At 50.2% G+C, this 26,820-nt stretch overlaps 1 protein-coding gene across 1 annotated transcript in view; it reads left to right on the top strand.

Annotated features, from left to right (window-relative positions):
* LOC139756786 (uncharacterized) overlaps nt 1–26,820 on the top strand; it is a 626,428-nt gene that overhangs the window by 130,345 nt on the left and 469,263 nt on the right. Inside the window, exon 2 of the mRNA XM_071676576.1 lies at nt 9,875–9,906. The gene's annotated coding sequence lies outside the window, so the exon portion shown is untranslated. The remainder of the gene's footprint in view (nt 1–9,874; nt 9,907–26,820) is intronic.

The following is a 26,820-nucleotide window of genomic DNA, read 5'->3' as shown; positions in this document are numbered from 1 at the left end:
GTGATGCAATACTCATGGACTGTAGCAGTCATTACTGGTCTAATTAACGGCATCATGATATTCTCTTTGACTCGCATTGGTGGCTAGTTTTAGTCTCTCACTGTGGCCAGTGTTTGGCGTGTCAGACACCACTGTGGCCAATGTTTGGCGTATCAGGCACCACTGTGGCCAGTGTTTGGCGAGTCAGGCACCACTGTGGCCAATGTTTGGCGAGTCAGGCACCACTGTGGCCAATGTTTGGCGTGTCAGGCACCACTGTGGCCAGGATGTTTGGCGAGTCAGGCACCACTGTGGCCAATGTTTGGCGAGTCAGGCACCACTGTGGCCAATGTTTGGCGTGTCAGGCACCACTGTGGCCAGGTTGTTTGGCCCTCCAGTGGCCACACTTAGTACGACATTGGCCAGTGTTTGGAGTGTCAGGCGCGAATGTGGCCAGTAATACCTTGGCAATACCCTAGTGGCCAATTTAGTTACTTCGTTGGCCAGTTTCTCTTCATCTCTGGCCAATTATGTTACTTCGGTGGGCAGTTACTTTACTGCAGTGGTCAGTTATATTTCTTTAGTGGCCACTTGTGAGCACGTTAAGACCCTAAGTGGGCTGGTTATGGCACCTATGGAACTCAGTGGTCAGGTTTTGCTCATTCAAACACCCTCGTTAACCGACCTCACCCACTCCAAGAGTTCAGCTGATGGCCAGCTAACGAGGGACTGACACTCACGTACTGATAACATTATCACGGTTCCATTCTTATCATCTGGATTGCCTCGCTGGATGATACTGCTCGTTAACATATTGTCGTATTATGTAGATGGTAATTATGTAAGGTATGATGATTATATACCATGAATTATTGTACGAGATCAGACATGGGAATTCTTTTACTCTGAGGTCTTGTTGTGCCAGCTCATTGCCATGGGAGTGCGTTAGATACGAACGTGTGATAATTACGAATTGAACTTGGCGTTGCGCAAGGTCCTCTTCGCTTCATCCCACCATCTCCAGTTTAATCTCCCCCTTCTCCTTGTTCCCTCCATTTTCAACATCTCTTTATCAAGTTCTTGCTCATTCTCTCCATATTTCCAGACCATTTCAGCAACTCCTTCAACTCTTTCAACCACATTTTGTTTTTATTATCACGCCTCTCTCTCTTATCCTTTTATTGCTTACTTGATCAGACCACCTCACACATTGTCCTAAAACGATTTCATTTCCAAGACATTCACCTTCCTCCGCACATCCTCATCTATAGCCCATGCCTTGCATCCAAACAACGTGGTTGGGACAACTATACCTTCAAACACACCCGTTTTTGCCCTCCCCAATAACAACCTCTCTTTCCACGCATTTTTCAGTGCTCCCAGAACCATCGCCCCCTGCACCCACCTTATGGCGCACTTCCGCTCATATTGTTCCATTTGCTGTCATGTCCACTAAAGTATCTAAATCGTTTCACTTCCTCCGAATTGTGTCCATTCAGACCCATACCCCTCTTTCATGCTAATTATATATATGTATGTATGTATATATATATATATATATATATATATATATATATATATATATATATATATATATTGTGACTCCGTGAGTGTCTGGTGCGCATTATGTAGACCTACATGTAAGCCGAAGAAAAGACGAGCGAAAACCATTTATATTTTTATGACCCCCTGACATATGTGTCAGAATCTTTTGGCGCCCAACAGCGTGAGATGATATGTAGACGAAAATATTAGAAACGCCACGAACTCCTAAATGAACGATGATGGTGATGGATTCTGTGGGTCTTGTTTCAGAAAAGGTTCGACGAGGTAGGTAGTGACCCGAGTAGTGCGTTGAAAGAATACAGGAAAAAGAAATAACAGGTCAGACTGAGCTTACTTTTATGCAGAGAGAAGGAAGGATGGATATGTGGAGAGCAAGGAGGATTGAAATGTGGAGAGCAGGTAGGGTTGAAGATGTGGAAAGCAAGAGGACTGAATACATGGAGAGCGAGGAGGACTGAAATGTGGAGAGTGGGGAGGGCTTAGGGGTGGAGAACAGAGGGACATGGAGTGGGCGAATCTGGGAGAATTTAAATGAGATCAGGAACACTTGAAATTTATAGAGTATGGAAGACTGAAATGTGCCACGCAGGGAGATCTACGTATGTTCGTCTGAAGAGCGAGAGGATTTTATGTATGGAGACTACGAAGGATTTGCACGTAATGGGGAAATGTGAATCTGCATATAAGGAGAGGCGAGGAGGAGATCCGTTCGGGACGGCACTTGAACTGTGGTTTAGAGTAACGAGACGACAGATCCAAGTTTACGCGTCCAGTAAAGGCGTGTTACCTCATATTCATCAATTACCTTCATACCCAGCGAAGTAGTAGATGGAGACATATTTATCAGTTACCTTCATACCCAGCGAAGGGAGACATATCTATCAATACCTTCATGCCCAGCGAAGTAGTAGATAGAGACAGCGAGAGAACCGCCTTGTTTCAGCAGCGGGCATTCCCGAGCTAGCAGACCCACCTGGAGGAGGTGGTGTCCATCAGCGGCGAGGACCAGGAGCCCCGCTCATCCATACGTATGAAGGCACCTGACCAAGACTCCACAAGAGATGTATTCCTGTCGTCTGTCTTGTCCTCTTGAGTCACTGAGCGCCCCTCGGCAAGGGGCCCCAAGGGAAGGACGAGGACCATCTGTCCTTTTCCTCCCGCCGGCGGCGGCAGCGTCGCCCCCCCTCGTCGTCTTCAAGTGCTGAGCCCGGTCCGCCACTCTGGCCCCAACCCTCGGGGAAGGGAGGGTCGGTATTAAGGGCCTTGACCCTCTGGAGACGGAGGGATCTGCTGCATAAAAGGATCTGATCCTCAGGGGAGGATAGGGTCAGCGTGGAGGGCCTGACTGTCAGGGCCAGCGTGAAGGGCCTGACTCTCGGGGCCAGCGTGGAGGGCCTGACTCTCAGGGCCAGCGTGAAGGGCCTGACTGTCAGGGCCAGTGTGAAGGGTCCTATATATATGTATATATATATATATATATATATAGCCAGTCAGGAGGGAAGCCATGAAGAACTCTGCTAACGTAAGAATAACAAGGAATTTTTATTTTTTCTATCGTCTTACATACACTGAAATCCGATATACGATGTGGCGGGTCATTTCCACCCGGGCAAGAGTGAGGTGTGAGAAATGCTTTCCTCCCTCTGCCTCACTGCTCCCATATCATACACGCTTTGTTGACACACACACACACACACACACACACACACACACACACACACATATATTCCTATGAGTTCACGGGGAAATGAAACACGGTAAGTACCCAAGTGCACTTTCGTGTAATAATCATATCATCAAGGGAGATACAAGAAAGAAATATAACAGTCAGTTGATATACAACGAAGAGACGTAGGTAGGACGCCATTTGGTAAACATGGGAGTGTCCAAGACAGATAACGAGCGTATCATAAAATCATTATGTGAACAAGAAGGTGAATTGTTTACGAATTTTATCAACAATAAAGTTATCCAATTTGTATAGACCTCACCAATATCAAGGTTATAATTCTTTGTGTATTTGATGATAGAAGATTCAATGATATCTCTCGTGGTACTGGAGTTAGAGTTAATATATTAGAGGGTATAAAAGCCGTCTTATCTGTATACCACTTGTCTACTGACTGAGCAGAGTTATCTATGCATCTTTGAACACTCTCATCTTGTACACACAACGCAGCGTTATATCGATTGCTCATGACTTATGATTTAAGGGTTATGCCAATTGGTTTAGTTAGATATGTCTGTTGGTCCACATCTTGCCTGGGTCTGTCCTGGGGATTGGCTAAGAGACTGCGTGTTTTCACATGCCTTTCGCTACAAGGGCTTGGATAGCTAGACGGTGGGAAATACATTGGTAAAGGTTTGGATCCGATCCAGGGGCGCTGTGTTGGGGTTAGATACCAGTTTCCTTCCGATGTGCAGAGGTTTCTAGAGGATGCTTGGAGCATTCACGGGCCGCTAAGGGTCGAGCGCACAGGTTCGATTCTGGGTTGCGACAGTCTGTCCACAGTCAACCCAGCTGTTCAGCCACTCTTAAAGGGTTGGTCGATACATTGGGTACCTGGCACAGGCTAGTTAGGGAGAAGAAATTCCTCGCATCTCTGAACTGGACGTCATATTTGAGGAGGATCATTCAACCCGGGTGAGGGTGGAGAGGGGATTGTTGTTTTGACTGGAGGCCAAGTCTTTAAGGTTGAGGCAGATGATGTCTGTTTACAATGCCAGATGTGTCTGTCCGTCATCTTAATGCGAAAGTATCCTGTTAGATTTTGGACTTTGCTGGTTTATATTAGTGTTCGCGGTTATATTGTTTGTTGGTCTACATGGCTATGTGTGTATTAGAAGGATTTCGGTCCGCAGCCCACGCCTGCCACTGATGTGTGATACCATCATGGACAGGGTGGTTGAGGGAGGTAATTGCGAGGGGTCTTTGAGCTCGGGGCGGGTCTACAGCAAGTGTAATGAGTCGCTGAGTGTCCTCATGGGTGTATGGAAAGAACTCGTGCTTGTAAATGACTTGATTCTGGTGTGACGGCCTCCCCCAAAGACCACAGATTCGCTGAAGCCGGTGACGGAGTTTGCGACAGTGCGTCGGAGGAGGAGGAGGAGGAGGAGGAGGCAGATGAGAGTAAGAAGATTCGAAAGTAAGGTGATGGATGCGTACCAAAGGGAAGTGAGACAGGATGGCTTGAATGGGAAGGACTCTGGGGAAAGTGGAGTGCCTTGGGTACCTTTGGAGTGGACGTAGCAGCGGATGTAAGCCAAAAAAAATAAAAAAAGCTAAGGGACCCAAGTGACCCACAGGATGGAAGACGGGGGCTCAAAGGTCCTGCGATGCATTAAGGAGCTTGCGAGTAGAGGGTTCAGTGTCTGTGGAGGTGGCACAGACGCGGTCATGTCTGTGAGGTACAGAAGTTCTGTATCAAGCCTGGTATCCAGTCTTGAGCGCAAGAGTAGGGAAGAAGGATGGTGGTGATAGAGACAAGATACCAAAAGGAGTGTGAGTGGTGTGAGGTGAGGTGATCGAGAGGGGGGGATGTCAGAGGTGAGGTGATCGAGTAGGGAGATGTCAGGGGTGAGGTGCTCGAGTGGGGGAATGTCAGAGGTGAGGTAATCGAGTAAGGCGGATGTCAGAGGTGAGATGATCGAGTAGGAGGATGTCAGAGGTGAGGTGATCGAGTAGGGGGATGTCAGAAGTGAGGTGATCGAGTAGGGGGGATGTCAGAGGTGAGGTGAGGTAATAGGTCGAGTTGAGGGATGTGACCAGCACATACAAGAGCTGGAGGAACACGCGCATACAGCCGACGAAGTCGGTGGCGGATATGATACCAGTGTAATAGAGAGAGGGAAACCAACTTCGCGCCGGGTAGGGAGAGAGGAGTGAGGCAAGAGGCAAAACCAGGAGAAATGGCAAGACAAAAGTGGTTTTGATTCCACTTTTGCCAAAAGGGAAATGGAAGTAGAACCAATCCAGATATGTTAGTAGTGCTCCACACTGGGATGCGGAATACATACATACAACACCTCCATCTTCTGGGGAGCAGAGATTGGACGTTCAGTATATGGGATGCCCAGGATATACGGTGGAGTGGTCATACCCAGCATGTTTGTTAACTGAGAGTAAAACTCTACTGTTTTGATGGTTTCATGAGGAACGAGTGAGGTTTGGAGAAGTATTTAGGTAGGAATTTCCTTTTTTCGCACTCGTGACCTGCATTCTCATTCAGCGATACGGCATAGGTTCTGGCCGAATTCAGAGAAGAAATGTGTTCAAATACCGGGAAGAGGAAGAGGGAAATGCAATGGAGTTGGGAGTGGGAGGGAATCGAGTTTTTTGGGGTTTTTTTTTAGGCAAAAAGTGGAATAATCAGCGTCAGTTGAGCAGTGGTCCCCCCTTTTTTTTTGTACGAAAGTTTGATATGTATGCATGCCTATGTTGTATCCATACATAACGAAGTATATAACGAAGTGTATACTGCTAGCTGTATAGGGCGATGCAGCACTGGTTGATTTCTTTTTTTTTTTTGTAGCTTGGACATAACAAAACAAGTTATGGTGGATAGTATAGCCTTCCATGACGTGCATATGCTTTTTTCTCTTCCCTCTCTCTCTCTCTCTCTCTCTCTCTCTCTCTCTCTCTCTCTCTCTCTCTCTCTCTCTCTCTCTCTCTCTCTCTCTCTCTCACTCGATTGCATTTGGTTCGACGTTCAAAGTCTGGATCGAGCATTGGATCTGGAGCTTGTACGAGGTGATCCTCTTGTCGAGAAACAAGAGAGGCATGGAATCCCCTTGTGTGTTCCCGATGCTCCTGTGTTGACACACTCGGCCAGTCTCGGGGTACCACACCGATGGCTTGTAGGACCTGGGCCAACACGTCTGGCGGTGTCCTCGTTTGCATGCCGTAACGCCGGGTTGGTTACGGGATCAGGGGGGCGGCCCTGTCAGAGAAGGGATGGCTCAGCGAGGCCCCTAAACTTCTGGGTTTAAGGGTCGTTAAGGGGACGTGCGGCTTTTAACTCTGGGTTTAAGGGGTGTCAGGGGAGATGTAGCCCTAACTCTGGGTTCAAGGGGCGTCAGGGGAGATGTGGCCCTATCTCTAGGTTCAAGGGACGTCAGGGAAATGTGGCTCAGTGTGGCCCTAACACGGGTGTGAGCACAGGGCCTCACAAGAGTCGTGCTCATGGCGTCCCTTAACGTTAGATAGGGGCTAGGCAAATGGCACTCCAATGCCCCAGTGTTGGGTAGGGCTATGCCGAGATGCCCTGTATCAGGTCCTCGAAGACTAGAGGGAGGGTCCGCATGCGGTGCGTGGCTGCGGAGGAGGGGGGGTGGGGGAGTTGAGCACCAGTGAGGGGAAAGAGGAGTTAGGTGGGGAGGAAGGATTGGGAGGGAGGGAGTCGTTATACTAGGAGTGGTACAGGGAGAGGATGGAGAAGATGGGATGAGGGAGGTGTAGAGGAGCTGATGGGTATATGCTGAGTATGATGCACGTACGGGCCCATGCCCGGGTTCGAATCTCCGGGAGCGGCAGTCGGCCCACAGCCAATCCCAGCCATTCGTCCTCCCACTAAGGCCCACAGTGGGTTCACGAGTGCTCAGCTAAGGCTGGTAATGTGTATGTATACGTGCACACATAGAAGTCAAGGGATGGTACATAGATAAGGATAAGAGTGTATAAACCTCTGTCCCCCCGTAACTCTCTCTCTCTCTCTCTCTCTCTCTCTCTCTCTCACTCAGACTTACACACACTCACCCTGGCTCAGCCCACTGGACCTTGAGAACATGGAGACAGATTTGTGGAGGGTATCCCAAATCGGATATTGTTGCACGAACGGCTTGTCAAGACTGGGAGGACCAGCGAGGCAAAAAAGACGCTGGATTACCGGGCTGAAACGCTGAGGTGTGAGGGACGAGAGTGATGGCCGACTTCAGTAATCCGATTTCGCGTTCAGGATGCGAAGAAAGAGAAAAAAAATATATGAGAAGAGTCGTTGACGATTTTTGTTTACGTTCATGGTCCTGGAGTTTTTCCTTCGTGAGTCTATGCAGAAAGAAGACGCGACTCTTCAAGCATTTGGAGAAATCCTCTCCATTGGGTAAGACTATTTATGACGAGGCGCTACCGGGAAAAATTGGGAAACAGTGGAACTAAGCCGCGAGGGTAGTGTGGACAGTGGTGTTGGGAAGTGGTGTGTGTGTGTGTGTGTGTGTGTGTGTGTGTGTGAGCGTGTGTGGTGGCAGTGTGGCCGATGCAGATCTACACGGGTCCATGTCGAACGCTGCTTCTAGAGCTCTCCCTCCCCGTCTTATATGCGGTGAGGTGGAGACCACAAGGGGGAAAGGGGGACAGGTGAGAAGAGCCACTGACGGTATACAGCGAGGTTACTTGATGCGATGACCTAAGGATAGTGAGGAAAAGGAGGAGGAGGAGGATAGCGAAGATGAGGAAGGATACGTGTGTGAGAAGAGGAGGTGAACATAAACAAGTGTTGAGGAGAAATCTTGGTATGATGAGTGGCGGGGGAAACTACAAGTGATCAAATGGCACAGAAGCTTACCGGGGGTTCGGTAATTACTCCTTTTGTCCAACCATATGAAAAGAATGAATGAGGAAAAAGAAAATCTCTCAAGAGGTTTCAAAAAAATAAAGAAAAGAAGAAATGCAAATACTCAGAGTAAGAAGTGGCAGTGCGTCTGAACATGGAGAGGAGGGGGCGCTTCCTTAAGCTGAGGGTGCCTTCTCAGTGCCTGGAGGAGGTCGTGCAGGTTGGAGGTGCATCATCGTCTCGTCCCGAGATCCTCATCCCAAGACACGAGCTCCTCTGTAGGAGGGGAAGAAGAAAGAAAGAAGGATGAGAATGAAGAGATTTCGTAGTCTAACTGAGAGAGAGAGAGAGAGAGAGAGAGAGAGAGAGAGAGAGAGAGAGAGAGAGAGAGAGAGAGAGAGAGAGAGAGGTCGTGAGATGAGATCCAGGGAGAGTGTGTGTGTGCATCTCTCATCTCCTCCTCCTCCTCCTCATTTCTGAATACAAGCAGAGATGTATTTCATCTGTCAAACCCCGCCAGCATTGTAGGACGAACGGCATTTTGTGTGTGTGTGTGTGTGTGTGTCGTGGGCTGGACAGACAGACCGGCTTCGAGCGAGGGAGGGAGGGGCTCGCTCGTCTCCTTATTCCCATGATAACTCACATTATTGAGTTTGTGGTTCAGCAGGAGGGACGGACGGAACACCACCACACCTCCTGCTTCTAATCCTGCCTGATTTTGGGGACGTTCTTGCGCTTCAGGCACCACCCGCCGGAGAGAGAGAGAGAGAGAGAGAGAGAGAGAGAGAGAGAGAGAGAGAGAGAGAGAGAGAGAGAGAGAGAGTGTTGGGGGGGGGGGGTACGTCGTTCGGTATCTATTCTTTCAAGACGTTTGGTGTGTCTTATATGTCGCAGTGGTCTCTGTATGGCAGTATGTCGCAATGGTCTCTGTGTCGCAATATGTCGCAATGGTCTCTGTATGGCAATATGTCGCAATGGTCTCTCTGTCGCAATATGTCGCAGTGGTCTCTGTATCGCAATATGTCGCAATGGCCTCTGTGTCGCAATATGTCGCAGTGGTCTCTGTATCGCAATATGTCGCAATGGTCTCTGTGTCGCAATATGTCGCAGTGGTCTGTGTGTCGCAGTATGTCGCAATGGCCTCTTGTGTCGCAATATGCCGGGATCCCCCAGAGTTCTGGGCAGCTCACCGTCGTCGCAAGGATCTGCGATGGGTAACGTAACATCAGATGACCGTGTTCCGAAAGCCTCGCCTCGGCTCTAGGAGGGAAAAAGGAGGGCAGTGGTCAAGGCGCAATAACTTCGAAAGGAAAATCGTGAAATTCCTTGAAGGGAACGAGACGCACCCGACCATCTGTAACAAAGTCTTGGAAAATATGTTAAAAAAAAGAAAAGAAAAAACAATAGAGAGCGTAGTTAATGAATATGATAGCGTAACCTATACGCCACTTTTGCTCTCTAATCAGATAAAAGACGGAGTGACCAGAGATAACAGTATGTAGATAGAAGGAAGGAGGATGTGATAGCAACATGTGTAGGTAGAAGGATGAAGATAGCAACATAGGCAAAAGCTCTCTGTCTCTCTCTCTCTCTCTCTCTCTCTCTCTCTCTCTCTCTCTCTCTCTCTCTCTCTCTCTCTCTCTCTCTCACTAACGCCCTCAGGTCATCTGTTATCCGTAAATAATCTTGCTTATCTTTATAATCCACTTATCTTTGGCTATTATTATTTCTCTATATTTTAATCTCTTAATTCAGTCATTCTTTTTTCTTTTTTCTTCCAGAGTCCAGCTGCTGTACCGTGATCACCAGACTGGTAAGAAACTTTTAAACCCGTCCACACTTTCCTATGGAATTCCCATGGTAGTATGTCCATCTGATCCCAATTCTCTCCATACATTTTTTTTTATCTCATTTTTACCCCATTTTTTTTTTTTTAAGTTTTCTATAGAATTTCCATGACAATGTAGCTCCCTCCCCCTTGCTCTCCTCCATACTACATTTTCTTTTTTTTTAATCATCTTTTCCTCGGCCGCGGTTGAGCCGGAGGGCGAGGTGGGTAGGGAGGTACCATATACTAACTCCTGTTAACCTGTCTGTATCATCCCATGTATTCTGTTATCGTCCTGTCTCGATCCCATCAGGGCTATGAGAGAGGCCCCGTCCACACGGGGTCTTGGATACCATCTGGTACCTGAACCTTTAAGGGTTTCAGAAGGTACAACCAGTCTCAGAGGTCGTTGTATAAGCTTGTTGCCTCCAGACGCTCCTGGGCTGTTTACCTATCACACGGGGTCTTCATGTCGTCTGGTATCTTCGCCTTCAACTCTCTGTCACGCACGATTGGTATCAGTACCTTCGTCTGGTATCAGTACCATCAGGGCTGTGTCACACATGCCTGTATATCGTCTGGTATCAGTACCATCATGGCTGTATCACGCATGCCTGTATATCGTCTGGTATCAGTACCATCATGGCTGTATCACACATGCCTGTATATCGTCTGGTATCGATACCATCAGGGCTGTGTCACACGCATGCCTGTATATCGTCTGGTATCAGTACATCAGGGGTGTATCACACATGCCTGTATATCGTCTGGTATCACTACCATCAGGGCTGTGTCACACGCATGCCTGTATATCGTCTGGTATCAGTACCATCATGGCTGTATCACACAGTTCTATATATCGTCTGGTATCAGTACCATCAGGGCTGTGTCACACAGTTCTATATATCGTCTGGTATCAGTACCATCAGGGGTGTATCACACATGCCTGTATATCGTCTGGTATCAGTACCATCAGGGGTGTATCACACAGTTCTATATATCGTCTGGTATCAGTACCATCAGGGCTGTATCACACAGTTCTATATATCGTCTGGTATCAGTACCATCAGGGCTGTATCACACAGTTCTATATATCGTCTGGTATCAGTACCATCAGGGGTGTATCACACAGTTCTATATATCGTCTGGTATCAGTACCATCAGGGCTGTATCACACAGTTCTATATATCGTCTGGTATCAGTACCATCAGGGCTGTATCACACAGTTCTATATATCGTCTGGTATCAGTACCATCAGGGGTGTATCACACATGCCTGTATATCGTCTGGTATCAGTATCATCAGGGCTGTATCACACAGTTCTATATATCGTCTGGTATCAGTACCATCAGGGGTGTATCACACATGCCTGTATATCGTCTGGTATCAGTACCATCAGGGCTGTATCACACAGTTCTATATATCGTCTGGTATCAATACCATCAGGGCTGTGCCACACAGTTCTATATATCGTCTGGTATCAGTACCATCAGGGCTGTGCCACACAGTTCTATATATCGTCTGGTATCAGTACCATCAGGGCTGTATCACACAGTTCTATATATTGTCTGGTATCAGTACCATCAGGGCTGTATCACACAGTTCTATATATCGTCTGGTATCAGTACCATCAGGGCTGTGCCACACAGTTCTATATATCGTCTGGTATCAGTACCATCAGGGGTGTATCACACATGCCTGTATATCGTCTGGTATCAGTACCATCATGGCTGTATCACACAGTTCTATATATCGTCTGGTATCAGTACCATCAGGGCTGTATCACACAGTTCTATATATCGTCTGGTATCAGTACCATCAGGGCTGTATCACACAGTTCTATATATCGTCTGGTATCAGTACCATCATGGCTGTATCACACAGTTCTATATATCGTCTGGTATCAGTACCATCAGGGCTGTATCACACAGTTCTATATATCGTCTGGTATCAGTACCATCAGGGCTGTATCACACGGTTCTATATATCGTCTGGTATCAGTACCATCAGGGCTGTATCACACATGCCTGTATATCGTCTGGTATCAGTACCATCAGGGCTGTATCACACAGTTCTATATATCGTCTGGTATCAGTACCATCAGGGCTGTGTCACACAGTTCTATATATCGTCTGGTATCAGTACCATCAGGGCTGTATCACACAGTTCTATATATCGTCTGGTATCAGTACCATCAGGGGTGTGTCACACAGTTCTATATATCGTCTGGTATCAGGGGTGTGGAGGGCTCCCGCGCCTGCCACACAGGTCTTCCTACATCGCTCCGTGGCTCGAGGTGAAATATTATTCTCTGAAACAAATTCTCTTCCCTCTCTCTCCCCTCCGGAGTCTGCCTACTGCAGCAGTGGCTGTAGGACCAGCCGGGTGAAGGATGGTGTGTATATACACACACACCCCCTCCGCCTCGCCTCCCGTCCCTCAAGAGATATTCGGTGTTTATTACACGGGAATATCGTGCGGTCTTGGTGGTGTGTGTGTGATGCGAATATCGTTGTATATTTTGTGTGCCAAAGGAGCCTATCGCCGGGGGTGTTTCTGTTCACCTCTGTGGTCGCTGAGATATAGAACACCTTACTGGGGGGTGTGTATCTGTGCAGCGCGACGCGCGACGACACCTCTGTGGGTGGTGTGTGTTGCGTATAGTGCGCCCCAGTTGCGTTTTGCACGCTGCGTTATCGCCCCAGTTGCGTATTGTACGCTGTGTTATCGCACCAGTTGCGTATTGTACGCTGTGTTATCGCACCAATTGCGTATAGTACGCTGCGTTATCGCCCCAGTTGCGTATTGTACGCTGTGTTATCGCCCCAGTTGCGTATTGTACGCTGTGTTATCGCACCAATTGCGTATAATACGCTGTGTTATCGCACCAGTTGCGTATAGTACGCTGTGTTATCGCACCAGTTGCGTATAGTACGCTGTGTTATCGCCCCAGTTGCGTATTGTACGCTGCGTTATCGCACCAATTGCGTATAGTACGCTGTGTTATCGCACCAGTTGCGTATTGTACGCTGTGTTATCGCACCAGTTGCGTATAGTACGCTGTGTTATCGCACCAGTTGCGTATAGTACGCTGTGTTATCGCCCCAGTTGCGTATTGTACGCTGCGTTATCGCACCAATTGCGTATAGTACGCTGTGTTATCGCACCAGTTGCGTATTGTACGCTGTGTTATCGCACCAATTGCGTATAGTACGCTGTGTTATCGCACCAGTTGCGTATTGTACGCTGTGTTATCGCCTCATTGCTTATTGTACGCTGCGTTATCGCCCGAATTGCGTATAGTACGCTGTGTTATCGCACCAATTGTGTATAGTACGCTGTGTTATCGCACCAGTTGCGTATTGTACGCTGTGTTAGCGCCCCATTGCTTATTGTACGCTGTGTTATCGCCCCAATTGCGTATAGTACGCTGTGTTATCGCCCCAATTGCATATTGTACGCTGTGTTATCGCACCAGTTGCGTATTGTACGCTGTGTTATCGCCCCATTGCTTATTGTACGCTGTGTTATATCCTCATGGCGTATTGTGGACTGTGTTGTCCTTCCCACTTACGTAGTGTTCGCTGTGTTATCGCTTGCGTATTGTACGCTTTGTTATCGCCCAAGTTGCGTATTGTGCCCTTTGTAATCTCCCCAATTGGCGTATAGTACGATGTGTTATCGCCCCACTGCGTATTGTGTACGCTGTGTTATCGCCCCAGTGGCGTATAGTACGCTGTGTTATCGCCCCAGTGGCGTATAGTACGCAGTGTTATCGCCCCAGTGGCGTATAGTACGCTGTGTCATCGCTCCAGTGGCGTATAGTACGCTGTGTCATCGCTCCATGTCGGACAATGTCGGAAATTTGACGCACTAACAATATTTTATTTCCCTGTAGTGTGGATATCGTGTGATTTCCTCTGTTATGTATCCTGCTGTAACCTCAGCTTATGTAATGCAGTTTGATGTAACTCCATACACGAACTGTATCTGAATACAGCGTGAAATGTAACAGGGTAATGCTGTCTGTGGCACAACATTACCTTTACGTTCTGTAACGAAGGGGTCTGGTATCATGAAATACGCTGTAATTTGTCCCGGTTACGGTCGTGTGTTCTTGCGTATTTTACGCACACGGCTGCAAGATGCAGTAATGCTGCATCGTGTGTAGAAACACGGCGAAACACGGTATGATTTTATGCTGCATCGTGTGTACAAACACTGCGAAACACGGTATGATATTTTACCACACGCTGAAATTACCCTGTATCGTACAGTATCTCTTCCCCCCCCCCCCTTCCCCTCCGTCCCCTTTTGGCGCGCGCGCGCGCGCGGTGTGATAAATCCGACTGTACCCTGATATAATACAGCAAGGCCCGCAAGGCGGTACAGCAACATGTTCGCCCTCACATCGTCCCCATCACACACCCACACACACACACCCCTCCATTCTCCCTCTCCCCCAACACGATACAGCAACTTTAACCTCCCTAATTCAGCAGGCGGTGAACCTGGCCTCGTACCGTCTGTTGCCGTCGAGGGACTTGTACCCCGCGTGTGTGTGTGTGTGTGTTGTGTGTGTGTGTGTGTAAAGGTGTGAGGGTTGGGGGAGCGCGTGGGTTTGGCTTGGGGAGGGGTAGACCCGACCTGACCCATCCCGTTTCTCAGGGGATGGGATGGGAGGGAAGGAGAGGAAGGGACCCTTGGCTGCCACGGCCCACTCTGTTTGGGGGGGTCACGAAGGGGACGACGAACCACAGCCTTCTTCTTCCCTTCAGGGATCAAGCCATGTTAGGAGACCTCTTGTTTTATTGATTCTCCTGTGTCTCTACTTCACGTCAGTAGGCAGAGTACCCGGGGGGGCAGACGCAGGTATGGGGTGTGTGTGTGTGTGTGTGTGAGAGAGAGAGAGAGAGAGAGAGAGAGAGAGAGAGAGAGAGAGAGAGAGAGAGAGAGAGAGAGAGAGTGGGTAGGTGAGACGAGTGGGGAGGAGGAGTGAGGAGGAGGAGGGAGGGAAGGTAGGAAGGAAGGTCCGTGGAGAGGAGGACGAGGTGGAGACACGCGAAGTATACAAGGGTAAATGGACGGGTCTCCTCCGTGGTGGTTGGCGATCCTGATCGTGACGTATTCACGGGCCGCCCGGGGTGGATGGAGCGCATAGGTTCGAATCCTAGGTTGCGTCGGTCGGTCCGCAGTCAGCCCAGATGTTCATCCACAGCTGTGGGTGTTGGTCGTTAAATGGGTACCCGGCTCTGAGTATAGTATATATATATATATATATATATATATATATATATATATATATATATATATATATATATATATATATAGATGTTTGGGTCGAGGTGGTGTGCAAAGTGAGAGGGTTAGGGAAAATGATTTGGTAAACAGAGAAGAGGTAGTAAAAGCTTTGCGGAAGATGAAAGCCGGCAAGGCAGCAGGTTTGGATGGTATTGCAGTGGAATTTATTAAAAAAGGGGGTGACTGTATTGTTGACTGGTTGGTAAGGTTATTTAATGTATGTATGACTCATGGTGAGGTGCCTGAGGATTGGCGGAATGCGTGCATAGTGCCATTGTACAAAGGCAAAGGGGATAAGAGTGAGTGCTCAAATTACAGAGGTATAAGTTTGTTGAGTATTCCTGGTAAATTATATGGGAGAGTATTGATTGAGAGGGTGAAGGCATGTACAGAGCATCAGATTGGGGAAGAGCAGTGTGGTTTCAGAAGTGGTAGAGGATGTGTGGATCAGGTGTTTGCTTTGAAGAATGTATGTGAGAAATACTTAGAAAAGCAAATGGATTTGTATGTAGCATTTATGGATCTGGAGAAGGCATATGATAGAGTTGATAGAGATGCTCTGTGGAAGGTATTAAGAATATATGGTGTGGGAGGCAAGTTGTTAGAAGCAGTGAAAAGTTTTTATCGAGGATGTAAGGCATGTGTACGTGTAGGAAGAGAGGAAAGTGATTGGTTCTCAGTGAATGTTGGTTTGCGGCAGGGGTGTGTGATGTCTCCATGGTTGTTTAATTTGTTTATGGATGGGGTTGTTAGGGAGGTAAATGCAAGAGTCTTGGAAAGAGGGGCAAGTATGAAGTCTGTTGGGGATGAGAGAGCTTGGGAAGTGAGTCAGTTGTTGTTCGCTGATGATACAGCGCTGGTGGCGGATTCATGTGAGAAACTGCAGAAGCTGGTGACGGAGTTTGGTAAAGTGTGTGGAAGAAGAAAGTTAAGAGTAAATGTGAATAAGAGCAAGGTTATTAGGTACAGTAGGGTTGAGGGTCAAGTCAATTGGGAGGTGAGTTTGAATGGAGAAAAACTGGAGGAAGTGAAGTGTTTTAGATATCTGGGAGTGGATCTGTCAGCGGATGGAACCATGGAAGCGGAAGTGGATCATAGGGTGGGGGAGGGGGCGAAAATTTTGGGAGCCTTGAAAAATGTGTGGAAGTCGAGAACATTATCCCGGAAAGCAAAAATGGGTATGTTTGAAGGAATAGTAGTTCCAACAATGTTGTATGGTTGCGAGGCGTGGGCTATGGATAGAGTTGTGCGCAGGAGGATGGATGTGCTGGAAATGAGATGTTTGAGGACAATGTGTGGTGTGAGGTGGTTTGATCGAGTAAGTAACGTAAGGGTAAGAGAGATGTGTGGAAATAAAAAGAGCGTGGTTGAGAGAGCAGAAGAGGGTGTTTTGAAATGGTTTGGGCACATGGAGAGAATGAGTGAGGAAAGATTGACCAAGAGGATATATGTGTCGGAGGTGGAGGGAACGAGGAGAAGAAGGAGACCAAATTGGAAGTGGAAAGATGGAGTGAAAAGGATTTTGTGTGATCGGGGCCTGAACATGCAGGAGGGTGAAAGGAGGGCAAGGAATAGAGTGAATTGGAGCGATGTGGTATACAGGGGTTGACGTGATGTCAGTGGATTGAATCAAGGCATGTGAAGCGTCCGGGGTAAACCATGGAAAGCTGTGTAGGTATGTATATTTGCGTGTGTGGACGTGTGTATATACATGTGTAGGGGGTGGGTTGGGCCATTTCTTTCGTCTGTTTCCTTGCGCTACCTCGCAAACGCGGGAGACAGCGACAAAGTATAAAAAAAAAAAAAAAAAAATATATATATATATATATATATATATATCCCTGGGGATAGGGGAGAAAGAATACTTCCCACGTATTCCCTGCGTGTCGTAGAAGGCGACTAAAAGGGAAGGGAGCGGGGGGCTGGAAATCCTCCCCTCTCGGTTTTTTTTTTTCAATTTTCCAAAAGGAGGAACAGAGAAGGGGGCCAGGTGAGGATATTCCCTCAAAGGTCCAGTCCTCTGTTCTTAACGCTACCTCGCTAATGCGGGAGATGGCGAATAGTATGAAAGAAATATATATATAGATAGATAGATAGATAGATAGATAAACAGATTGATAGACAGATAGCGTTGATGAGATGGCCCCAATTTGGGCCTCAGTCGCCCGTGCCATCTCACCTAACATGAAACAAAGAATTAAGTTGTAAATGGAAAATGAATTTTGTCCGAGTTTGGCGATATCGTAAAGGGAGACAAAAAAAAAAGAAGAAATCGTTAATATATGATCCAGATAGAGTGCGTGAATGAAGGAGAGCGTCACATGCAGAGAGAGAGAGGCTAGGAGAGTGAGTCGTTACGTATGATGTGACGCTGGTTACGGAGGGACAGTGAGCGTCACATGTAGAAAGAGGCCAGGGGGGGAGGGGGGGTTGAGTTGTTACGTGTGATGTAACGCTTGTTACGAAAGGGGAGCTGGGAGGGGCACGGCAGGGACTGGGGATGGGTGAGTCGAGCAGGTGGGTTCGAACCGGTGTCATGGGTATCGCTCAGTGACTGAGCAGTGGCGGACCCCCCCCACCCAAGGTCGTCGAAATTCGAGGTTTCCTCCATCAGGCCAGAGTGCATAGCGCTGTAGCGGCCCACGCTGGGACATGGAAATGGTCGAGGGCCGGTGTGTCCAGCTGAGGGCTCGTCGCTGTGCCTCCATTTACCCTCACACACACACACACACACACACACACACACACACACACACACACACACACACACACTTATTTTCTGTCACTCTCTCTCTCTCTCTCGTGTCCTCCTCATATTCTTATCGTCCCTCCTTCCTTTGTCCCTCTTCCCTTCTATTATCCCCCCCTCATCTCTCCTCCTCCTCCTCCTCATATTCCCTCCCTCCCTTCTCTCCATCACAGGTACACACTTCAGCATCGGTCGTAAAAATTTCTACGAATGAGGAAATGCCAGAGCCATCAAACACTAGGGCCACATTGCTGCTTCTCCTGTTTTTATGGGGATGTTATCAGCGAGGATTACATTTACAGTCTGGGGGAAAAAAAAGAGAAAGATATATGACAAATGTCACAGTAGCAGGGGAAGCAAGGCCCCATGGCAGACAGACGGACGGGCGGACGGGCGGGCGGGGAGGGCCCTCCGCTTCCGTGGCATCTGGTAGTTTTGTTGACTTTGGAATCCCGGTGCATTCCAGTACGGTTCGACCCTCGCGGAACGAACCGGCGATATCCAGTGTTGATGAGGAAGGACTGGAACGCTAATGCAGGATAAAAAGAAAAGATGAATTCAAACAGCGACAGACCACTGGGTCCCTCCGTGCCTGTTTGTGATAATGGAAGAGTTCAGGAACTCATGTGGTGAAAGTAGAAGGGCAGATAGATGAATCTATTAGAGAGAGGGAGAAAAACCTACAAACTTTTCGTGTGACATAGGAGGCGCCGACAATGTTAGTCGTGGACTCGAAGGGAAATGTTTAATGCCTAGGTTGTTAAACGTGGCTATGGTACTGTTTCTCACCCACTCTAATTGGCAGATTATTCCACTTTTTTAACAGTCCTGTCGTAGCGAATGGAAACTTACTTGTCATACGTCTGACTCACAGGAACACAAATGCGTCGTTACTCGCTCACAAGAACCCATTTATTATTACTGGCACACACAGGAGCGAGCATACTCTTGCTGGCTCACAGGAACACACATGCGTTAATACTGGCTCACCAGAAACACACACAAGTATTACACGAGGGGGAGGATGGAAGTGGTCTACACCCCTGCATCAACTCTGACACCAGCCATACAAGACACATGGGAACACGGCGCTCGCCGACCCCTCACCCTCACCTCACTGCCACACTCACCGTACCTCCCCACACTGCCACACCCACCGTACCTCCCCACACTGCCACACTCACCGTACCTCCCCTCACTGCCACACCCACCGTACCTCCCCACACTGCCACACTCACCGTACCTCCCCTCACTGCCACACCCACCGTACCTCCCCACACTGCCACACCCACCGTACCTCCCCACACTGCCACACCCACCGTACCTCCCCACACTGCCACACTCACCGTACCTCCCCACACTGCCACACCCACCGTACCTCCCCACACTGCCACACCCACCGTACCTCCCCTCACTGCCACACCCACCGTACCTCCCCACACTGCCACACCCACCGTACCTCCCCTCACTGCCACACCCACCGTACCTCCCCACACTGCCACACCCACCGTACCTCCCCACACTGCCACACTCACCGTACCTCCCCTCACTGCCACACCCACCGTACCTCCCCTCACTGCCACACCCACCGTACCTCCCCACACTGCCACACCCACCGTACCTCCCCTCACTGCCACACCCACCGTACCTCCCCTCTGCCACACTCACCGTACCTCCCCTCACTGCCACACCCACTGTACCTCCCCTCACTGCCACACCCACCGTACCTCCCCACACTGCCACACCCACCGTACCTCCCCACACTGCCACACCCACCGTACCTCCCCACACTGCCACACCCACCGTACCTCCCCACACTGCCACACCCACCGTACCTCCCCACATTGCCACACCCACCGTACCTCCCCACACTGCCACACCCACCGTACCTCCCCTCACTGCCACACCCACCGTACCTCCCCACACTGCCACACTCACCGTACCTCCCCACACTGCCACACCCACCGTACCTCCCCTCTGCCACACCCGCCGTACCTCCCCTACCTGCCACACCCACCGTACCTCCCCACACTGCCACACTCACCGTACCTCCCCACACTGCCACACCCACCGTACCTCCCCACACTGCCACACCCACCGTACCTCCCCACACTGCCACACCCACCGTACCTCCCCACACTGCCACACCCACCGTACCTCCCCTCACTGCCACACCCACCGTACCTCCCCACACTGCCACACTCACCGTACCTCCCCTCACTGCCACACCCACCGTACCTCCCCACACTGCCACACCCACCGTACCTCCCCACACTGCCACACTCACCGTACCTCCCCACACTGCCACACCCACCGTACCTCCCCACACTGCCACACCCACCGTACCTCCCCACACTGCCACACCCACCGTACCTCCCCACACTGCCACACCCACCGTACCTCCCCTCACTGCCACACCCACCGTACCTCCCCACATTGCCACACCCACCGTACCTCCCCACACTGCCACACCCACCGTACCTCCCCACACTGCCACACCCACCGTACCTCCCCACACTGCCACACCCACCGTACCTCCCCACACTGCCACACTCACCGTACCTCCCCACACTGCCACACTCACCGTACCTCCCCACACTGCCACACCCACCGTACCTCCCCTCTGCCACACCCGCCGTACCTCCCCTCACTGCCACACCCACCGTACCTCCCCACACTGCCACACCCACCGTACCTCCCCACACTGCCACACCCACCGTACCTCCCCACACTGCCACACTCACCGTACCTCCCCACACTGCCACACCCACCGTACCTCCCCACACTGCCACACCCACCGTACCTCCCCACACTGCCACACCCACCGTACCTCCCCACACTGCCACACCCACCGTACCTCCCCAAGTCCATTACATCAACGGAGGAATGGACCCTCTCGAGTGTGAAGTCTCCAGTGCCTTGCGTTCGGCATCTGCGCGTGTGTGTGTGGAAGTAAGCGACGCAGGGAGCTTCAGAATATACCTGATTCACTGGAGAACAACGTTTGCGTTATAAGGTACGCGAAGAGTAGCGCGCCTCGCCGGGTTCTCAGGCCAGCGAGCCCCTTATCAGACGAAAATTACGAGTATCGCGCGTGCGCTAACCATCGGCTTCCATTGGATGACGTAGTATTATATCGTCGGTTATACCCGTGTGGTCGACCACGCCTGTTGGTGATGGTGGGGCGTGTTAGACTAGGTCTCCCGGTGTGGCTTGAAGGCGCGTGTGTCACCCGCTCAGATGGACTAGCAGACGCTTCCTTGGTGCGTGGTCTCGTGGGCCGAAGGAGGAAGACTCGTGTCGATGCTTCTGCGCTCAAGACAACCTTGGTGGACCGGTGGATACTGGATCAGTAAGGCTATTGGTTTCGGTGTATCACGTTCATTACTGGCTGGTGTTCTTATATCCTGGGCTGGTGACCCTGTTGCCTTCAGTGTATCATGTTAATCACTAGCTGGTGTTCGTAGATCCTGGGCTGTGGTGGGGTTTATGCCGTCAATATCATGTTAATTACGAGCTGATGTTCTTAAATGCTGGGCGAATGGCCTTGTTTCCTTAAATATCATCATGTTAATTACTTGCTAGTGATCGTAGACCTTGGGCTAGTGACCCAATTGCCTTCAGTATCATGGTAATTACTAGCTGGTGATTTAGTAGATCCTGGGCAGGTGAGTCTACTGTCCTCTGTGTATCTCGTGTGTCTGGCTGGAGCCAGTGGCTGGCTGGGCCAAGTAAACTTGGCATTGACTAGTACACAAGCGTTGGTGTGATCTACCTGGTGGCTTCTTAAACATGGAGGACAATGGGACTACAGAGATGCCCTTTGTCTCGACTCGTCCTACCTGTTCATCATTTCGATGCTGTGCGAAAAAGTGCATTTCAAATATGAATCGTCAGAAGCTGAACAGCTTTGGATTTCGAGTCTCAGACGACAAGGGAACGTCTCGTACGTTGTGCTGATATTTCTGTCATGTGAGACCTCTAGTCACAGTTGCCTCGTACCTCCACATCATTGCTTTACTTACTGTAAAGCAAAAAAAAAATACAGTTTTAAAGACGTGTCCCCCTAAAAAAGTAAGGAAAGCTAAAAGAAAACGGTTTCCTCCAGCCCATCGGCGACAAGAGACAGTGTCCCTGGACGAGATAGTGTCTTCGTAGCTATGTGCCAGACTTAGATCGGACACGATCAAGTTTTCATTGTGTTGCTGCACGAAATTGGTTCCCGCAGTCGCGCTGTGCATGAAATTCAGTACAGACGTCATTGTTTAAACGGCAGATACGAGGGCAAGTCAGAAAGCTATCCCCGGTGGTGTCCGTCATTCGTTTGGAGAATAGCTCTCCATCGGGAAGGTGGGAGAGGGGGCACACTCATATTATTTTTCTTTTGCTACGGCATCCGGCGGATGACGATGTTAATAGAAGAAGGAGGGCGAGTCGGGGAAATGGGTGCCTTCCGCTCTCTCTCTCTCTCTCTCTCTCTCTCTCTCTCTCTCTCTCTCTCTCTCTCTCTGACTGCAATTCGTCTCGGTCTAGTTTACTGATGGAGTGATCCAAGTCTCAAGAAGAGAGCTGATGATAATGGAGGTGGTGGGTTTTCACTCGTCTGTTCGCACTGTTCGGAGGGCACTGACGTCAGGTAATGAGGGGCGTTTCACGCCAGGGGCCAGCCAGACACCCTGCCAGCCAGCTAACGCAACACTGTGGGGTGTTTCGTCTTGGTAATCTGGCTCAGAGTGTTTCGTTGAGGGGTTTATTCACCTTTCTGTAGAATGGTTAGAGCAAGATAGATAGATAGATAGATAGATAGATAGATAGATAGAGAGAGAGAGAGAGAGAGAGAGAGAGAGAGAGAGAGAGAGACAAGAAAATGGTTCTATGTAACAATATATCTTTTTTAGGACGAGTATATGTTTTAAAGTACGAATATATATATATCTTTTTTGTACGCGTGTATCTTTTAAGTACGAATCAATCTTTCTTCTTTTTTATTTAAGTTACACATGTATCTTTTTCTCACGAATAGATCTTTTCAGCACGAAAATATCTCATTATTTCCTCTTGTTTCTCCTCCTCCTCCTTGACAGGGCCAGGCTGGCGGGTTGGCCCTCAGTGTCTCCTCGACCCGGTGGTGGAGTGGCGCCTGCCTCTCTGCCTCCTCCTTCCTCCTCCTCCCGGAGGCATACCTATGACGTCGGGTTTTAATGACCATTCACTATGTGCAGGGTTGATCATTAGTCGACCCGGGCCCGGTGAGGCAACCACTCCAGATGTGAGGTTCAGTATTTTACGATGTGTCTGACCGAGGAGCTATCTGAAGTGGCACGGGTTATGGGGCTTTCCCCTCACCTTGGTTGGGGAGGCAGAGACGTACCTGGGTTCGGTAGGTGAAGGGGGGAAGGGAGGGTTCGATCGTGGCGTACCCGGGTCTGTGAGATGGGGTGGTGGTGGTTCGTGGTATGTACCTGGGTCTGTTAGAGGAGGGTTTTCGTGGCGTACCTGGTGGTTCTGTCAGGGGAGGGTTCGTGGCGTGCCTGGGTTTATTAGACGGGGGTTTTCGTGGCGTACCTGGGTCTGTCAGGGGAGGGTTCGTGGCGTACCTGGGTCTCTCAGGAGAGGGTTCGTGGCGTACCTGGGTTTGCTAGACGGGGCTTCGTAGTGTACCTGGGTCTGCTAGAGGAGGGTTCGTGGCGTGCCTGGGTCTGCTAGAGGAGGGTTCGTGGCGTACCTGGGTCTGCTAGAGGAGGGTTCGTGGCGTGCCTGGTTCTGTCAGGGGAGGGTTCGTGGCGTACCTGGGTTTGCTAGACGGGGGTTCGTGGCGTACCTGGGTCTGCTAGACGGGGGTTCGTGGCGTACCTGGGTCTGGTAGAGGAGGGTTCGTGGCGTGCCTGGGTCTGCTAGAGGAGGGTTCGTGACGTACCTGGGTCTGCTAGAGGAGGGTTCGTGGCGTGCCTGAGTCTGCTAGAGGAGGGTTCGTGACGTACCTGGGTCTGCTAGAGGAGGGTTCGTGGCGTACCTGGGTCTGTCAGGGGAGGGTTCGTGGCGTACCTTGACCTGCTTGAGGAGGAGGGGGGTTCGTGGCGTACCTTGACCTGCTTGAGGAGGAGGTGGGTTCGTGGCGTACCACCAGGGGGTTGTAGGAAGGGGTCATGTCTTGAGCCTGGGGTCGCCTCACTGTGTAGAGACGACCGTGGTGGGAGACGAGATGATTGCCTTCGTGTTACTTATATTGACCTTAATCAAGGGAGAACTTTCGGTAGTGGAGGGCAGCAGCTGTTGGTGGTGGAGGGCAGCAGCTGTTGGTGGTGGAGGGCAGCAGCTGTTGGTGGTGGAGGGCAGCAGCTGTTGGTGGTGGAGGGCAGCAGCTGTTGGTAGTGGAGGGCAGCAGCTGTTGGTGATGGAGGGCAGCAGCTGTTGGTGATGGAGGGCAGCAGCTGTTGGTAGTGGAGGGCAGCAGCTGTTGGTGGTGGAGGGTAGCAGCTGTTGGTGGTGGAGGGCAGCAGCTGTTGGTGGTGGAGGGCAGCAGCTGTTGGTGGTGGAGGGCAGCAGCTGTTGGTAGTGGAGGGCAGCAGCTGTTGGTGGTGGAGGGCAGCAGCTGTTGGTGGTGGAGGGCAGCAGCTGTTGGTGGTGGAGGGCAGCAGCTGTTGGTGGTGGAGGGCAGCAGCTGTCGGTGGTGGAGGGCAGCAGCTGTTGGTGGTGGGGGTGAGGGAGAGCGTCACGTGGCTCGGTGCAGTGGCTTTGGCGTGTCTGGACCAGGGAGGTGTTCACTGCTGAGGTGCAGTGACTATCTTCAGTGGTAGGTGGAGGTGTTCACTGCTGAGGTGCAGTGACTATCTTCAGTGGTAGGTGGAGGTGTTCACTGCTGAGGTGCAGTGACTATCTTCAGTGGTAGGTGGAGGTGTTCACTGCTGAGGTGCAGTGACTATCTTCAGTGGTAGGTGGAGGTGTTCACTGCTGAGGTGCAGTGACTTGTCTTCAGTGGTAGGTGGAGGTGTTTCACGGACCACTGAGCTTTAGTGGTAGTGGGGAGAGGATTATTAATATTATATATCCTCAAAGTCTGATTTTTTTTTTTCTCTAGTTTCAAGAATGAATTTTTTAGAATTTTAGGAAAGGTTTTCTCCCTGCTTCTTCTTCTTCTTCTTCTTCTTCTTCTTCTCCTTCTTCTTCTTCTTCTTCTTCTTCTTCTTCTTCTTCTCCTTCTTCTTCTTCTTCTCCTTCTTCTTCTCCTTCCGCTTCTTCTTCTCCTCCTTCTTCTCCTTCTTCTTCTCCTTCTTCTTCTCCTTCCGCTTCTTCTTCTCCTCCTTCTTCTTCTTCTTCTTCTCCTCCTTCTTCTCCTTCTTCTTCTTCTTCTTCTTCTTCTTCTTCTTCTTCTTCTCCTTCTTCTTCTTCTTCTCCTTCTTCTTCTTCTTCTGTTCTAGTACAGGAGGGGGAATTTCACAATATCTTGGGAAAGATCTTATCTTTCCTTCTGCTGTTCTAATACAGGAGGGGCAATTTTACAGTGTCTTGGGAAAGATTCTCTCCTTGTTTCTTCTCATGTTCTAGTACAGGAGGGGGAATCTTACTGTATCTTGGAAGAGACTTTCTTCCAGCTGCTTCTGTTCGTTTACTGACTGGTCTCTCTGGGGGTTGACTGACTGGTGTCTCTGGGGGTTGTCTGACTGGTGTCTCTGGAGGTTGACCGACTGGTGTCTCTGGAGGTTGTCTGACTGGTGTCTCTGGGGGTTGACTGACTGGTGTCTCTGGACGTTGACTGACTGGTGTCTCTGGAGGTTGTCTGACTGGTGTCTCTTTGGGTTGTCTGACTGGTGTCTCTGGAGGTTGTCTGACTGTTGTCTCTGGAGGTTGACTGACTGGTGTCTCTGGAGGTTGACCGACTGGTGTCTCTTGGGGTTGACTGACTGGTGTCTCTGGGGGTTGACCGACTGGTGTCTCTTGGGGTTGTCTGACTGGTGTCTCTGGGGGTTGACCGACTGGTGTCTCTTGGGGTTGTCTGACTGGTGTCTCTGGGGGTTGTCTGTCTGGTGTCTCTGGGGGTTGACTGACTGGTGTCTCTGGGGGTTGTCTGACTGGTGTCTCTGGGGGTTGACTGACTGGTGTCTCTGGGGGTTGTCTGACTGGTGTCTCTGTGGGTTGTCTGACTGGTGTCTCTGTGGGTTGTCTGACTGGTGTCTCTGTGGGTTGTCTGACTGGTGTCTCTGGGGGTTGACTGACTGGTGTCTCTGGGGGTTGTCTGACTGGTGTCTCTGTGGGTTGTCTGACTGGTGTCTCTGGGGGTTGTCTGACTGGTGTCTCTGTGGGTTGACCGACTGGTGTCTCTTGGGGTTGACTGACTGGTGTCTCTGGGGGTTGACTGACTGGTGTCTCTGGGGTTGTCTGACTGGTGTCTCTGGACGTTGACTGACTGGTGTCTCTGGAGGTTGTCTGACTGTTGTCTCTGGAGGTTGACCGACTGGTGTCTCTGGAGGTTGTCTGACTGGTGTCTCTGGGGGTTGACTGACTGGTGTCTCTGGGGGTTTACCGACTAGTGTCTCTGGGGGTTGACTGACTGGTGTCCCCTGGGGTTTACTAAATGGCGTCTCCGGGGGTGGACTAACCGGTGTCCCCAGAGATTTACCGACTAGTGTCTCTGGGGGTTGACATACCGGTGACCTTGGGAGGTCACAGACTGGTGTCCCCAGACACCGGACCTCTGGGACAAGTTAGGTTTTGTCTCTCTCTCTCTCTCTCTCTCTCTCTCTCTCTCTCTCTCTCTCTCTCTCTCTCTCTCTCTCTCTCTCTCTCTCTCTCTCTCTCTCTCCGGCTCTGGGGGGATGGAGGATGGCTAGCTTCTCCATCCTCACTTCCCA

Source organism: Panulirus ornatus, chromosome 23 (assembly GCF_036320965.1).
Source record: "Panulirus ornatus isolate Po-2019 chromosome 23, ASM3632096v1, whole genome shotgun sequence".
NCBI lineage: Eukaryota > Metazoa > Arthropoda > Malacostraca > Decapoda > Palinuridae > Panulirus > Panulirus ornatus.
The sequence above is the reverse complement of the archived record's forward strand: the minus strand, read 5'-3'. Positions and strand labels throughout refer to the sequence as shown.